Source organism: Leptodactylus fuscus, chromosome 6 (genome assembly GCF_031893055.1).
Source record: "Leptodactylus fuscus isolate aLepFus1 chromosome 6, aLepFus1.hap2, whole genome shotgun sequence".
In the NCBI taxonomy this organism is placed as follows: Eukaryota; Metazoa; Chordata; class Amphibia; order Anura; family Leptodactylidae; genus Leptodactylus; species Leptodactylus fuscus.
In genome coordinates this window covers 162,921,374-162,939,697 of record NC_134270.1, presented here as the reverse complement: position 1 = coordinate 162,939,697, position 18,324 = coordinate 162,921,374, and positions in this window count along the sequence as shown.

Here is an 18,324-nt window from a genome sequence, read left to right as displayed (position 1 = left end):
GTGTCGGTTGGTGTGTGTGTGTGTGGGGGGGGGCATGTGAAAAGTTCGCCACGGGGCCCCGCCATTCCTAGTTACGCCACTGTGTGAGACACATAAGGTACTAATGAAGGACATTAATTATGAAGCTACCTAATTATTACCTCCATATGTCTCACATATCAGTAACTATTATGTGAGGCACACAGGGGGTTAATGTGAGGGGCATGATGGGGTTAACTGCTATTACTATGATCCCCATGGAGTTACTAAACTGTAATGCACATGACCAGACTTTTTATTTGCAATGGTGGATCCCCCCCCCCCCCTCGGCTTATACTCGATTCAATACGTTTTCCCAGTTTTTTGTGGTAAAATTAGGGGTCTCGGCTTATATTCGAGTATACACGGTAATTCATACTAATATTTTCCATAATCATTGATATCCACTAACTGGTGCATGTAGTACATCTACTATGTAGTGTGGCACTACTCCTATATATCAGTCTATTGTCCCCTCATGTACTAGCAGCTATCAACACCTGCTGTCAGATACATCATCAGTATTGTCATCAGATGTATGATGGCAGCACTACTGGTGGCATCCTCTATAAAGAAATTCAACCCTCTTAATCCCAATGTTATTCCATCCTTTGTAATAATGGCACATCACTCCTGGTTGTCATAGCTCTATTACCTTCATAGTAAAATGTATCAGAGGAAGAATATCCCTGTTCTTCATCATCATTGCTTTCTGTGGTGACGCCTTCAGATCCTAGAGGTACCACATAAATAGTAATAAATTTAACTAGTACATTGTTACCTCTTATACAGGAAAAGAGTTTAAAAAAAATGACTCAAAGAATTACATAACTAAAAGATAATGAAAACTACATAAAGCATATGAGACACTGAAGACCAACTATGGCTTAAAGAGAAACTTTACACGGCAGGCAGGGATGACTCCAGCTTTATGTAACACACAGTACACTCTCCACTGATCAGTTATCTCACAATATGTGGGGGAGCAGTCTGTAAGAGCAGAGACATCAGGAGCAGTCTGTAAGAGCAGAGACATCAGGAGTAGAGATGAGCGAACACTAAAATGTTCGAGGTTCGAAATTCGATTCGAACAGCCGCTCAATGTTCGTGTGTTCGAACGGGTTTCGAACCCCATTATAGTCTATGGGGAACAGATACTCGTTAAGGGGGAAACCCAAATCCGTGTCTGGAGGGTCACCAAGTCCACTATGACACCCCAGGAAATGATGCCAACACCTCTGGAATGACACTGGGACAGCAGGGGAAGCATGTCTGGGGGCATCTAACACACCAAAGACCCTCTATTACCCCAACATCACAGCCTAACAACTACACACTTTACACACTCAATACCACCTCTCTGACAGTAGGAAAACACCTTGAAACATGTGTATTTGGCACTTGCAGTGAGGAGAGCTTGTCACCAGCAGTGAATTTGGCCCTTGTAGTAAGTTGAGGTTGGCACCAACATTTGTTTTGAAAATCAGGGTGGATTGAGCCTCTAACCAGCAGAGTTTGGGCAAATTCATGGTGGAGGGAGCCTCTAAACACCCCAGTTTGGGCAAATTCATGGTGGAGGGAGCCTCTAAAAACCCCAGTTTGGACCAATTCATGGTGGAGGGAGCCTCTAAAACCCCAGTTTGGACCAATTCATGATGGAGGGAGCCTCTAAACAGCCCAGTTTGGGCAAATTCATGGTGGAGGGAGCCTCTAAAAACCCCAGTTTGGACCAATTCATGGTGGAGGGAGCCTCTAAACAGCCCAGTTTGGACCAATTCATGGTGGAGGGAGCCTCTAAAAACCCCAGTTTGGACCAATTCATGGTGGAGGGAGCCTCTAAACAGCCCAGTTTGGACCAATTCATGGTGGAGGGAGCCTCTAACCAGCAGAGTTGTGGGAAAACAGGGTGGAGGGAGCCTCTAACCAGCAGAGTTGGTGGAAATCAGGGTGGAGGGAGCCTCTAACCAGCAGAGTTGTGGGAAAGCAGGGTGGAGGGAGCCTCTAACCAGCAGAGTTGGTGGAAATCAGGGTGGAGGGAGCCTCTAACCAGCAGAGTTGGGGGAAATCAGGGTGGAGGGAGCCTAGTATTAGCAGAATTGTGCAACGCTTATGGTGGATGAGTATGAGGATGCGGAGGAATTGGAGAGGTTGAGTACAGACATGGAGTTTCATGTTGGGGTGCTTTACACAGGTGGGCACAAAAATGAAGGCTCTATCCAGTGGTGGTTCATTTTTATCAAAGTGAGCCGGTCGGCACTCTCAGCTGACAGACGGGTGCGCTTGTCAGTGATGATGCCACCGGCTGCACTGAACACCCTCTCAGATAGGACGCTGGCGGCAGGACAGGACAGCACCTCCAAGGCATATAGGGCAAGTTCAAGCCACAGGTCCAACTTCGACACCCAATACGTGTAGGGCGCAGAGGGGTCAGAGAGGACAGGGCTGTGGTCGGAAAGGTATTCCCGCAACATGCGCCTATACTTCTCACGCCTGGTGACACTAGGACCCTCCGTGGCGGCACTTTGGCGAGGGGGTGCCATCAAGGTGTCCCAGACCTTAGACAGTGTGCCCCTCGTTTGTGTGGACCGGTGAGAACTTGGTTGCCTACTGGAGGAACTGCCCTCCCTGCCGCCAACGTCACATGCTGGAAACATCTCCATCATATTCTGCACCAATTGCCTGTGGCAAGCATTGATGCGATTGGCCCTCCCCTCTACCGGAATAAAAGACGAGATGTTGTTTTTATACCGGGGGTCAAGGATAGCAAAGATCCAGTACTGGTTGTCCTCCATGATTTTGACAATACGCTTGTCGGTTGTAAAGCACCCCAACATGAACTCAGCCATGTCTGCCACAGTGTTAGTTGGCATGACTCCTCTGGCCCCACCGGAAAGTTCAATCTCCATTTCCTCCTCATCCTCCATGTCTACCCATCCGCGCTGCAACAATGGGACGATTCGAAGTTGCCCGGAAGCCTCCTGTATCACCATCACATCATCGGACAACTCTTCTTCCTCCTCCTCCTCCTCCTCCTCCTCCTTTAAACGCGATGAAGCGGACAGATGTGTGGACCTACTCTCCAGCTGTGACGGATCGGATGCTATCCCTAACTCCTCTGTGTGATCTGAGTTATCCCTGAAGTCAATCAGGGATTCTCTCAGAACACACAAGAGCGGGATTGTAAGGCTCACCATCGCATCCTCAGAGCTCACCCTCCTTGTGGACTCCTCAAAGACCCGTAGGATGTCACAAAGGTCTCTCATCCATGGCCACTCATGGATGTGAAACTGAGGCAGCTGACTTTGTGGCACCCTAGGGTTTTGTAGCTGGTATTCCATCAAAGGTCTCTGCTGCTCAACCACTCTATTCAACATCTGAAACGTTGAGTTCCAGCGTGTGGGGACGTCGCACAAAAGCTGGTGTTGTGGCACATGCAGGCGTTGCTGGAGAGATTTTAAGCTAGCAGCGGCTACTGTCGACTTGCGAAAGTGGGCGCACATGCGCCGCACTTTCACCAGTAGCTCTGGAACATTGGGGTAGCTCTTTAGGAAACGTTGCACCACTAGGTTGAAGACGTGGGCCAGGCATGGAACATGTTGGAGTCCGGCAAGCTCCAGAGCTGCTACCAGGTTCCGGCCGTTATCACAAACGACCATGCCTGGGCCCAGGTGCAGCGGCTCAAACCATATTGCCGTCTCATCGAGGAGGGCATCCCTCACCTCGGAGGCAGTGTGCTGTCTGTCCCCCAAGCTGATCAGCTTCAGCACAGCCTGCTGACGTCTACCAACGCCAGTGCTGCAACGTTTCCAACTCGTAGCTGGGGTCAATCTAACAGCGGAGGAGGAGGCGGTGGCGGAGGAGGAGGCGGTGGAGGAGGAGGAGGAGGGGGGTGTTCTTCTCGTGTCCCTGCCAGGAATGTTAGGCGGGGAGACGAGGTACACCGGGCCAGTTTGGGAAGCAGTCCCAGCCTCAACTACATTCACCCAGTGTGCCGTCAGTGAAATGTAGCGTCCCTGTCCGCATGCACTTGTCCACGCGTCGGTGGTCAAGTGGACCTTTGTGCAAAGCGCGGAACTAAGGGCCCGCCTGATGTTGAGTGACACGTGCTGGTGCAAGGCGGGGACGGCACACCGGGAGAAGTAGTGACGGCTAGGGACGGCATAGCGAGGTGCCGCAGTTGCCATCAGGTCCAGGAAGGCGGGAGTTTCAACAAGCCGGAACGCCAACATCTCCTGGGCCAGCAGTTTAGCGATGTTGGCGTTCAAGGCTTGCGTGTGTGGGTGGTTAGCAGTGTATTTCTGCCGCCGCTCCAATGTCTGAGAGATGGTGGGTTGTTGTAAAGAAGCGCCTGATGGTGCCTTTGATGGTGCAGGAGAAGGAGATAAGACAGCAACAGGGGAGGATGAGGGAGAAGTCAACAAAGTAGCGGAGGCAGATGAAGTGGTGTCCTGGCTCGTCCTCTGGAGTGCATCGCCAGCACAGTCAGCAGTGGCAGAGGCAGTGGCAGTGGCGTGAACGGCAGGCGGCCTTTGTCCTGCCGTTGCTGCCTGCCACTGATTCCAGTGCTTGGATTCCAAATGACGGCGCATTGAAGTGGTGGACAGGTTGCTCTTCTCAGAGCCCCTAATCAATTTCGAGAGGCAAATTGTATCTGTCCTCGGCGCATTCCTTGAAAAAACTCCACACCTTCGAGAAACGTGCCCTCGAGGTGGGAGTTTTTCGGGGCTGGGTACGAACTGGAACATCTTGGGAGATTCCGGGTGTGGCCTGGCTTCGCCTAAGCTGCTGACCTCTGCCTCTGCCTCTAGCTACCCTTTTTGGTGCTGCCTCAACATCCACACTACTTTCCCCGCTTGACATCCCCCCTGTCCAGGTCGGGTCAGTGTCCTCATCATCCACCACTTCCTCTTCCAACTCCTGTCTCATCTCCTCCTCCCGCACAATGCGCCGGTCAACTGGATGCCCTGACGGCAACTGCGTCACATCATCGTCGATGAGGGTGGGTTGCTGGTCATCCACCACCAAATCGAACGGAGATGGAGGAGACTCTAGTGTTTGAGCATCTGGACACAGATGCTCCTCTGTTAGGTTCGTGGAATTGTGACGTGGAGAGGCAGGTTGAGGGACAATGAAAGGAGCGGAGAACAGCTCTGGGGAGCAGGGACAGTTGGGGTTATTGTTCTGTGAAGCTTGGGAATTTTGGGAGGAAGGAGGACAAGACTGTTGGGTAATAGGAGGAGAGGAGGCAGAGTCTGACTGGCTGCTGGACAATGTGCTGTAAGCGTTCTCTGACAGCCATTGCAAGACCTGTTCCTGGTTCTCGGGTCTACTAAGGTTTGTACCCTGCAGTTTAGTTAATGTGGCAAGCAACCCTGGCACTGTGGAGTGGCGCAATGCTTGCTGCCCCACAGGAGTAGGCACGGGACGCCCTGTGGCTTCACTGCTACCTTGCTCCCCAGAACCATTCCCCCGACCTCGCCCACGGCCTCGTCCACGTCCCTTTCCGGGAGCCTTGCGCATTTTGAATTCCCAGTTAGAAACTGGCACTATATACCAGTAGCAAAAATTGTGGGTGCACGTAACCCCAATATATTCTTTGAATTACCAGTCAGAAACTGGCACTATATGGCAGTAGCAAGAAATGAGGGTATTTGTAACCCCAATATATTCTTTGAATTACCAGTCAGACAATGGCACTATATACCAGTAGCAAAAATTGTGGGTGCACGTAACCCCAATATATTCTTTGAATTACCAGTCAGAAACTGGCACTATATGGCAGTAGCAAGAAATGAGGGTATTTGTAACCCCAATATATTCTTTGAATTACCAGTCAGACAATGGCACTATATACCAGTAGCAAAAATTTTGGGTGCACGTAACCCCAATATATTCTTTGAATTACCAGTCAGAAACTGGCACTATATGGCAGTAGCAAGAAATGAGGGTATTTATAACCCCAATATATTCTTTGAATTCCCAGTCAGAAACTGGCACTATATGGCAGTAGCAAGAAATGAGGGTATTTGTAACCCCAATATATTCTTTGAATTCCCAGTCAGACAATGGCACTATATACCAGTAGCAAGAAATGAGGGTATTTATAACCCAAATATATTCTTTGAATTCCCAGTCAGACAATGGCACTATATACCAGTAGCAAGAAATGAGGGTATTTATAACCCCAATATATTCTTTGAATTCCCAGTCAGACAATGGCACTATATACCAGTAGCAAAAATTTTGGGTGCACGTAACCCCAATATATTCTTTGAATTACCAGTCAGAAACTGGCACTATATGGCAGTAGCAAGAAATGAGGGTATTTGTAACCCCAATATATTCTTTGAATTCCCAGTCAGACAATGGCACTATATACCAGTAGCAAGAAATGAGGGTATTTATAACCCCAATATATTCTTTGAATTCCCAGTCAGACAATGGCACTATATACCAGTAGCAAGAAATGAGGGTATTTATAACCCCAATATATTCTTTGAATTACCAGTCAGACAATGGCACTATATACCAGTAGCAAAAATTTTGGGTGCACGTAACCCCAATATATTCTTTGAATTCCCAGTCAGAAACTGGCACTATATGGCAGTAGCAAGAAATGAGGGTATTTATAACCCCAATATATTCTTTGAATTCCCAGTCAGAAACTGGCACTATATGGCAGTAGCAAGAAATGAGGGTATTTATAACCCCAATATATTCTTTGAATTCCCAGTCAGAAACTGGCACTATATGGCAGTAGCAAGAAATGAGGGTATTTGTAACCCCAATATATTCTTTGAATTCCCAGTCAGACAATGGCACTATATACCAGTAGCAAGAAATGAGGGTATTTGTAACCCCAATATATTCTTTGAATTCTCAGTCAGACAATGGCACTATATACCAGTAGCAAGAAATGAGGGTATTTGTAACCCCAATATATTCTTTGAATTCCCAGTCAGACAATGGCACTATATACCAGTAGCAAGAAATGAGGGTATTTGTAACCCCAATATATTCTTTGAATTCTCAGTCAGACAATGGCACTATATACCAGTAGCAAGAAATGAGGGTATTTATAACCCCAATATATTCTTTGAATTCCCAGTCAGACAATGGCACTATATACCAGTAGCAAGAAATGAGGGTATTTATAACCCCAATATATTCTTTGAATTCCCAGTCAGACAATGGCACTATATACCAGTAGCAAGAAATTTGGGTATTTATAACCCCAATATATTCTTTGAATTCCTAGTCAGACAATGGCACTATATGGCAGTAGCAAAAATAGTGGGTGTATATAGCCCCAATTCTATTGCTAGGGGACTTGCAGGGTATTTCTGGGGTGAAGGTGGGGGGGCACACCGTTGGAACGGGGATTTGGGGTGTATATATGGGGTATACGGGAATACACTGTCAGTGTATTCCATTCAGGATCCTGGGAAAGCTGGGTTGCGGCGATTGAGCCCGTCAGTGCCACGTTACACTGACAAGCTTCTCCCTGGAATTTAGCTCTTACAAGAGCTGTTGTGGTTGTCTTCTCCTTCCTATCCTAGCCTGTCCCTGCCTACCCAGAATCTAAGCCCTAGCTAACTGGATGGAAACCTCCGTCCCCGGTGAATTGCAAGCTCAGAATGACGCGAACCTGGGCGTCGCTGTTCTTTTAAATTAGAGGTCACATGTTTTCGGCAGCCAATGGGTTTTGCCTACTTTTTTCAACGTCACCGGTGTCGTAGTTCCTGTCCCACCTACCCTGCGCTGTTATTGGAGCAAAAAAGGCGCCAGGGAAGGTGGGAGGGGAATCGAGTAATGGCGCACTTTACCACGCGGTGTTCGATTCGATTCGAACATGCCGAACAGCCTAATATCCGATCGAACATGAGTTCGATAGAACACTGTTCGCTCATCTCTAATCAGGAGCAGTCTGTAAGAGGAGAGACATCAGGAGCAGTCTGTAAGAGGAGAGACATCAGGAGCAGTCTGTTAGAGGAGAGACATCAGGAGCAGTCTGTAAGAGGAGAGACATCAGGAGCAGTCTGTAAGAGCAGAGACATCAGGAGCAGTCTCTAAGAGGAGAGCCATCAGGGGCAGTCTGTAAGAGGAGAGACATCAGGAGCAGTCTGTAAGAGGAGAGACATCAGGAGCAGTCTGTTAGAGGAGAGACATCAGGAGCAGTCTGTAAGAGGAGAGACATCAGGAGCAGTCTGTTAGAGGAGAGACATGAGGAGTAGTCTTTAAGAGGAGAGCCATCAGGAGCAGTCTGTAAGAGGAGAGACATCAGGAGCAGTCTGTAAGAGGAGAGACATCAGGAGCAGTCTGTTAGAGGAGAGACATGAGGAGCAGTCTGTAAGAGGAGAGAGACATCAGGAGCAGTCTGTAAGAGGAGATACATCAGGAGCAGTCTGTAAGAGGAGAGACATCAGGAGCAGTCTGTAAGAGGAGAGACATCAGGAGCAGTCTGTAAGAGGAGAGACATCAGGAGCAGTCTGTTAGAGGAGAGACATGAGGATTAGTCTGTAAGAGGAGAGCCATCAGGAGCAGTCTGTAAGAGGAGAGACATCAGGAGCAGTCTGTAAGAGGAGAGACATCAGGAGCAGTCTGTAAGAGGAGATACATTAGGAGCAGTCTGTAAGAGGAGAGGCATCAGGAGCAGTCTGTAAGAAGAGAGACATCAGGAGCAGTCTGTAAGGAGAGACATCAGGAGCAGTCTGTAAGAGGAGAGACATCAGGAGCAGTCTGTAAGAGAGAGACATCAGGAGCAGTCTGTAAGAAGAGAGACATCAGGAGCAGTCTGTAAGAGGAGAGACATCAGGAGCAGTCTGTAAGAGAGACATCAGGAGCAGTCTGTAAGAAGAGAGACATCAGGAGCAGTCTGTAAGAGGAGAGACATCAGGAGCAGTCTGTTAGAGGAGAGACATCAGGAGCAGTCTGTAAGAGGAGAGACATCAGGAGCAGTCTGTTAGAGGAGAGACATGAGGAGTAGTCTTTAAGAGGAGAGCCATCAGGAGCAGTCTGTAAGAGGAGAGACATCAGGAGCAGTCTGTAAGAGGAGAGACATCAGGAGCAGTCTGTTAGAGGAGAGACATGAGGAGCAGTCTGTAAGAGGAGAGAGACATCAGGAGCAGTCTGTAAGAGGAGATACATCAGGAGCAGTCTGTAAGAGGAGAGACATCAGGAGCAGTCTGTAAGAGGAGAGACATCAGGAGCAGTCTGTAAGAGGAGAGACATCAGGAGCAGTCTGTTAGAGGAGAGACATGAGGATTAGTCTGTAAGAGGAGAGCCATCAGGAGCAGTCTGTAAGAGGAGAGACATCAGGAGCAGTCTGTAAGAGGAGAGACATCAGGAGCAGTCTGTAAGAGGAGATACATTAGGAGCAGTCTGTAAGAGGAGAGGCATCAGGAGCAGTCTGTAAGAAGAGAGACATCAGGAGCAGTCTGTAAGGAGAGACATCAGGAGCAGTCTGTAAGAGGAGAGACATCAGGAGCAGTCTGTAAGAGAGAGACATCAGGAGCAGTCTGTAAGAAGAGAGACATCAGGAGCAGTCTGTAAGAGGAGAGACATCAGGAGCAGTCTGTAAGAGAGACATCAGGAGCAGTCTGTAAGAAGAGAGACATCAGGAGCAGTCTGTAAGAGGAGAGACATCAGGAGCAGTCTGTAAGAGGAGAGACATCAGGAGCAGTCTGTAAGAGGAGAGACATCAGGAGCAGTCTGTAAGAGAAGAGACATCAGGAGCAGTCTGTAAGAGGAGAGACATCAGGAGCAGTCTGTAAGAGGAGAGACATCAGGAGCAGTCTGTAAGAGGAGAGACATCAGGAGCAGTCTGTAAGAGGAGATACATCAGGAGCAGTCTGTAAGAGGAGAGACATCAGGAGCAGTCTGTAAGAGGAGAGACATCAGGAGCAGTCTGTAAGAAGAGATACATCAGGAGCAGTCTGTATGAGGAAGAACATGTATCTAAGATCAATGTATATCAACAATAGCATTAATGTGTTGGAGGAGTGCAGAGAGGAGGGTACTAGTGTTACTGACTAGAGATGAATGAGTAGTATTCGATCGAGTAGGTATTCGATTGAATACTACAGTAACTCGTACTCGGTCGAATAACACGCAGTAATTGCAGTAAAAATTTGATTCCCCTTCCACCTTCCCTGGCGCTTTTTTTACACCAATATCTATGCAGGGGAGGTGGGACAGGAACTAGGACAACGTAGGCATTAAAAAAAACCTATACAGTAGAGATGAGCGAATAGTGAAATATTTGAAAATTCGATTCGAGTAGACCTCAATATTCAACTAGTCGATCGAATACCTACACGAGCGAATACTATTCGCTCATCTCTATTAGTGATTACATTATCTAACTAACTCTCCTAATCGTGGAGGAAATAGAATTGAGCAGCTTCTTCTCCCACTTCAATATCCCAAAGTTGAAGGGATGTTCCATCTACCTTTTTACAGCCAGTCTGGTAAACTCCATCAGGTTACATAACATCCATAAAGGCCAGTTAACCCTTTCTTGCTCCCTGGAGCACTGCAAATGTATCGGTACATTAACAGGTATTTATCATAGTTAGGGGGTTTATGAAATTTAGAAATACAGTTTGCAACACTCTTCATGGTCACATTGTTGGGTATGGCTGTATTCAGTTCCATGCTATAAGGTACTTTATTAGTGGGTGCATTTTGTGTTATATTTTTACTCAAGCAGACATGGTCAGGCATATGGATATTTATAGACACAGTGTGGAGCAAGTTATTTTATTCCCTAGTATCGTTGTGGTGGAATTCTTACTCATAGGGCAATGTAAGATCACATCTTATAAAATAAAATGACTAAAAACAAGATTTAAGCTATCCTGTATGTCCAAGGTGTAAAAAGCCGAGGTTATACTATTGTCACTGGAGCAAATTTTAAAAACTTTAAAAACTGACAGACTTCAGTGAGTAGTAGAACAAGCTATTGAAATCTCACACAGCACCTAGAGATAGATCCCAGGCACCCAAACACCCTCACCAGCACCAATCACAAAGCCAGATGAACTTGTGCTGAATTTGAACCCAGGTTATCACCACAGAAACTAGTATAAGAAATAAATGCTCTGATTACGTAAACCAAACTAGAACCCTCAACAAACTCACAAGGCAGATCAAAACAGCAGGATGAATCTGAAGAGTGAATATCTACAAGCCAAAATATGAGTGGTAACGTCAAAGCCAAAATCAGTAGACAAGTGAGTATTCAGTAAAAAACCAAAGGTGAGAAACCAACTTATCCAGCATAAAGAGTAAATGAGCCACCCAGATATACAACCTAATAACAGGCAGCTGGGTGAGCAGGAACAGGGTCTGAATATCCTTCCTCAGCTGCTGGTTGGAGCTGCATAGGAGAGCCCTGAAAACTGCAGAAGCTTCATGAGTTCACCTGGAAACCTTGAGAAAACAGCAGCTAATCTTTTTTAGCACCCTGGGATTCCTAACAGTGGGTTAAGAGTCCCAAATATCTTTCTTAATATTACATCTGTATGCCAGGAATAAAAGAAACCCTGGAAGCAATGAGACTCAGACTGGCTTCCCTTGTAGTGCACATTCATCATTATCCTCTGCACAGCATAGCTGTTGTTACCTTACACAGGTACAGTCATCTAACTGAGAGGGAGATTGGTTAGTAAACACATGCACACATCAACTCTCTCAATATATAGCTTATGGATCTGGTTTAAATAGCAAGGCGCAAGATCACGAGATATCTAGACCAGCTCTATGTACAGAGCCATCATAGCGAATAGCAGGCAGGTCAGGATTTATTGGAAAAGCTGCCTTGCTTTCTACATCACTGCTACTATTTTCAGGGAGCCTAAAGGACAATTGGTTTAGTGCCTCAAGTATCCCATTCTTGAGTTAAGTCCATTATGTGTTACTGACGGCACCCCCTCTCTAATTGTGCAACATCTGTACTCCACCTCTGTCCTAATGCAAGAATTAAAGGAATAGAGAATCTCTATTTAACTGATTCTCTGACCTGATCCCTTGTTTATAATGTTGGCTACATTGTGGGAACCATTACAAAATCTCCACCTCCCCATCCTGTATGATCAGTGTCACATAACAGGAACGGCATTATAACACACAGTACACAAACGTGAGCTTGGTTTTTCTCAGTATCTCTATAGTAAGTTTTACATCCTAGCAGTGAACTAAGTCTAAAATTCTTCATTATCTAATTGTTCCACTATCATCTCCAAGACATTTCTCATGCTGCACCAGTTCTCTGGATTGCACTACCCTTATCAATCAGATTAATTCCTGCCATCCACAGGACAAATTGTTCAGACTGTTATTATCATTTCTTTTCTTTGCGCTTACTTTCAGTAGATCGTGATCTTATTTGTTTGTGATTTTTCTTCCTTCTGTTTGTTTCTTTTTCTCTGTAGGTTTCTGTAGAAGAGAAATCAGTTCTGTAAGATTCTGTTCTATTCCACATAAGTGCTGATGAAGAGACCTGAGTGATCTGCAGATCTCGCCTTGTAATGGGTTTTATTTCAATTACAAAGTATCAGAACTGCAGGACTGCTCTTATCTTTTGCTCAATGACAACAATATTACATTGTGCACAGGCCAACACCGTACTAAACTTTTGTTTATAACATAATAGCACACACAGGGTCGGACTGGCCCACCAGGGAACCGGTGAATCCCCCGGTGGGCCCCGACTGTTAATTCCTCATTTAGCCACTGCAGATGCATTGTTCAGGGGCCCGAACGGGATCCTGAGCAATGCATTTGCCTCAACACACAGGAGCCCCCATTAGCTGATGCAGAAGTGGTACATGGTGCCCTCCCGATATATAGGGAAAGTATACATATAGGAGGACACCAGGTAAAGCTTCAGCTTTAGTGGTGTAAAATACAATTCCAAGTATTATATGGAACAGTGTAAAGCACAATGCTAAGTGTCAGATGAAGGGATAAGAAGCATAATGCCACCACTGAACTATTTAGCCGTGGGAACATGTGATGTTCATTGATCAATCAAACTTATCTATCTGGAAGTCTGATGAACCAGCTTGGGTTTGGTGAATGACAGGAGAACTTTACCTGCCATCTGTAGAGTTTGGTGGACAAGAGGAAATGTTATGGGGGTGTATTTCAGGGGTCTTCGTCAGCATCTTTATTGCATTGAAGGGGAATAAATATTTTAGCAGACCAAGATTCTAGACAATTATTACTTCCAACTTTATGAGAACAACTTGGGTAACATTTGTTTTCTGTTCCAGGATGATTGTACCCCTGCAAGTTCCATTACAGTATGGTTGGGGGAGTTTGATGAGGAAAAACATGGGTGACTTCCCAGATTCCTGACCTCAACCCCATCCAACACCAAATGAGAACAAAGATGTTGAGTTGGATCCTCTCGATATCTAACATCAGCATCTAATATCACAAATAGCCTTCTGGATGAATGGGGAAAAATGTCTTCAGACACCCCCCAAAATATTGTAAAAAGCTTTCCCATAACAGTGGAAGAAGGGAGGAGAAACTTTATATTCTTGCCATTAGATTTAGAAAAGCTCCTTAATGAAGGGATTTCAATACTGTTCTCATATGGTGTAAATATGGTGTGAGGAACTTAGCCCAATATTTTCTAAGGATATGTCCGTTTGGTTGTTGCAATTTTTATGCAAAACTGCTGTATACCAAAAATGGTGCCTTGTCCACACATTTTTGTTGCATAGATGTATGCAATGTATTCTTGGGTAAATTTTCAATGCAAATCATCTTCATTTTCTTACATTTGAGTATTATGGAGCTTGCCTGGATTAGGAAACCTTTTTCTACATCTCCTAGTAGTACACGTCTCCTAGTCCCTAATTAGACCTCAGTCTATCTCACCTCATCGATCCATCCCAAGACTCTCTGACTCACTGACCCCTCCTCTCATAATCAAAAAAGGACATGGTAGTACTTGGCAAGGATGAGCAGGTGATGTGTGGTGGAAGATGATAATGAGGTAGTGGCAAAGTAGGAAATAACTTATTGCTACAGTTTCCATAATCATTCATATCCACTATCTGGTGCATGTAGTACATCTCCTACTATGTAGTGTGGCACTACCACTATATATTAGACTATTGTCCTCCCAGTCCTGGCAGCCATCAGCACCTGATGTCATATATGTCATCAGTATTGTCGTCTGATGTATGATGGCAGCACTACTGGTGGGATCCTCTGTAATGTTATTTTATCCATTGGAATACCGGGCACATCACTCCCGAGTGTCGTAGCTCCATTACCTTCATAGTAAGATTTATCAGAGGAAGAATATCCCTGTTCCCCATCATCATAGCCTTCCATGGGACCATCTTCATATCCTAGAAGTACCACATAAACAGTAATAAAATGGGGATTATAATATTGGAGCAAATTTAAAAATTTGCAACAACTGGCTGACAACAGAGAGTAGTAGAACAAGGTATTTAAATCTCACACAGAACTGAAAAATAGATCCCGTGCACCAAACACAAATCCAGATGCACTTGTAATGAGTTTGGACACTAATTATGACCAATGAAACTAGTATAAGAAATAAATGCTCTAATTACTTAAACCAAACTAGACTACTCAACAAACTCACAAGACAGGTCAAAGCAGAGGGATGAATCTGAAGAGTGAATGTCTACAAGCCAAAATCTGAGTGGTGATGTCAGAGCCAAAATCAGTAGACAAGTGAATATTCAGTAAAAAGCCAAAGGTGAGAAAACCAGTTATCCAACACAAAGGGTAAAAGAGCCACACAGAAGTACAAACTAATAGCAGGCAGCTGGGTGAGCAGGAACAGGGTCTAAATATCCCTCCTCAGCTGATGATTGGATCTGCATAGGAGAGCCTTGAAAACTGCAGAAACTTCATGAGTTGGCCTGGAAGCCTCGAGGAAACAGCAGCTAGTCTTTTTTAGCATACTGGAATTCCTAACAGCAGGTTAAGTGTCTCAAATATTTTTCTTAATATTACATCTGTCTGTGCCAGGAATAAAAAGAAAAAGCTTGGGAGCGATGCAGTACGATGACACTCAGATTGATGCTCCTTGTAGTGCACATTTATCATTATCCTCTGCACAGCATAAGTGCTGTTACCCTACACAGGTACAGTCCTCTAAATGAGAGGGAGATGACACATCACCTTCGTTCATACAGAGCTTGGTTCTGCTGTATCTCTATAGTAGGTTTTACATCCTAGCAGTGAACTAAGTCTAACATTCTTCATGATCTAATTGTTCCACTGTCATCTCCAAGACATTTCTCATGCTGCACCAGTTCTCTGGATTGCACCACCCTTATCAATCAGATTAATTCCTGCCATCCACAGGACATATTGTTCAGAATGTTATCATAATTTCTTTTCTATGCACTTACTTTCAGTATATGGTGATCCTCTTTGTCTGTAATTTTCCCTGCTTGTGTTTCTTTCTTTTTCTCTGTAGGTTTCTGTAGAAGAGAAATCAGTTCTGTAAGATTCTGTTCTATTCCACATAAGTGCTGATGAAGCGATCTGCAGATCTCGCCTTGTAGCAGCTTTTATTTCAGTTATCCATTACAAGGTATCAGAACTGCAGGACTGCTCTTATCTTTCTCTCAATGACAACAATATTATATTGTGTACAGTCCAACACCGTACTAAAGTTTTCTTTATAACACAATAGCACACATTACCAACTAAAATCGCATGTTGTGGAAATGCTGCGTTTTTTGTTGCACATTTTGCTGCATTTTTTTAAGCAAAAGTCAATAATGGATTTAACAGAAGGCAGAAGTATAAGAGCTTCCTTTATATTTTTGTCATTAGATTTAGAAAAGCTCCTTAATGAAGGGATTTCAATACTGTTCTCATATGGTGTAAACTGTACAGCACTGAAATATTATTATTACCTTCTGCTGGTGGCTTATAGATACATATCATATTGAGATATAGGACCATGGCCTGACCAAAGACAGAGGAGCTCAGTCCAATACTTTTCTAAGGATATGTTTGTTTGCCATAACAGTGATCTTTTGCACCTCATGGGCAAGATCTCAGAGATTCTTTTTGAAAAGTTTTCTAATGGTAATGAGAACTCCGACCACTGCAGACACAATTCTGACTTTAGTGCTCCACATTCTACTCACTTCCATCACCAGGTCTTTGCATCTGATCATCTCTTTTTCTATCATTGAGATGATTTGATCATCTAGAACTGCAACATCTATGACCAAGCAGCGTTTTCCAACTTTATCACTGAACACAATGTCAGGACAATTTTCACATATGGTCTGATCTGTTTGCACTGCCATGTCCCACACGATGGTAGTGGGACATTTTCAACCTAATGACATGCTCATAGTATTGCTCAGGCTCTTGAACACCATATTTATTATACACCATTGCCATTAGTATTAATGTTATTATATTTTTTTCTCTACACTTACTTTCAGTAGAATTTGCTTTTCTATCTTTGTGATTTTCCTTCCTTGTGTTTCTTTCTTTTTCTTTGTTGGGTTCTGTAGAAGAGAAATCAAATCTGTTACATTCAATAAGAGTCAGTGCCATTCATAAGTGTCAGATGTGTTTCCAAATTTTTAGAGTATTGTGAACAATGGAAATGGGTTGTTTCAAATTTTGGGCAAAACTGGTGTGTATCAAAAATGGTGACTTGTTCACACATTTTTTGATGTATAGATGTGTCCAATGTATTCTTGGGTAAAATGTAATCGAAAATGATCCCCATCTTTTTTTTTTTTTCTTATGGTAGAGTTGGAAGGGACCTCAAGGGCCATCGGGTCCAACCCCCTGCGAGTGCAGGTTTTCCTAAATCATCCCAGCTATATGTTTATCCAGATTCCGCTTGAAGATTTCCATTGATGGAGCGCCCACCACCTCCCGTGGCAGCCTATTCCACTCTCTCACTACCCTCACTGTCAGAAAGTTTTTCCTAATGTCTAATCTGTATCTCTTTCCCTTTAGTTTCATCCCATTGCTTCTTGTACTTCCTTGTGCTAATGAGAATAGGGTAGATCCCTCTGCACTGTGACTACCTTTCAGATATTTGTAGACTGCTATTAAATCTCCCCTCAGCCTTCTCTTCTGCAAACTAAACAATCCCAGTTCTTTTAGCCGCTCCTCATAGGACATGGTTTGCAGACCTTCCACCATTTTGGTTGCTCTTCTCTGGACTTGCTCCAATATATCGATGTCTTTCTTGAATTGAGGCGCCCAGAACTGTACACAGTATTCCAGGTGTGGTCTGACCAGGGAAGAGTACAGCGGAATAATGACCTCTCTTGATCTAGATTCAATGCTTGTCTTAATACATCCCAGAATTTTATTAGCCTTTTTTGCAGCAGCACCACACTGTTGGCTCATGTTGACTTTGTGATCTACTATTATGCCCAAGTCCTTTTCCCCTATGCTTAGTTCTATTCCTCCCATACTATATATGTTTTTTACATTTCTGTTACCCAGATGTAGAACTTTGCATTTGTCCCTGTTAAATACCATTTTGTTCGCCTCAGCCCATTGTTCCAGTGTGTCTAAGTCCTTTTGAATACATTCTCTCTCCTCTCTAGTGTTGGCTATTCCTCCTATCTTCGTATCATCTGCAAATTTTATGAGTTCCCCAATAATTCCATCGTCCAGATCATTTATAAAGATATTAAAAAGTACTGGGCCCAGAACAGAGCCCTGCGGCACCCCGCTTTTGACTTTCTTCCAGTTCGATGTGTAGCCATTTAGTATTACTCGTTGTGCCCGATCATTAAGCCAGTTGTGAATCCACCTAACTGATTTTTTGTCAAAGCCATACTTAATCATTTTTTCAATAAGAAGGTTATGTGATACTTTATCAAATGCATTACTGAAGTCAAGATATACTATGTCCACGACATTCCCTTGGTCCAACCATTCAGTGATTTTGTTGTAGAAGGAAATCAGGTTAGTCTGACAAGATTTATTGGTCATAAAGCCGTGCCGGCTCTGGTTAATTAATGCCTTCCCATCCAGGTACCGAAGTAAATGTTCCTTGACAATTTGCTCAAAGATTTTTCCTGCTATCGAGGTCAGACTTACCGGCCTGTAATTTCCTGGATCGTCCCTTTTCCCCTTTTTGTAGATGGGGACAACATTTGCCCTTTTCCAATCTAAAGGGACCACTCCTGTTTCCCATGACTTACTGAAGATTATAGCAAGGGGTTCTGTTATTTCCTCTGCTATCTCTTTCAGGACTCTAGGGTGTAAATCATCTTGTCCTGGGGACTTGGTTTCCTGTAACTTGGC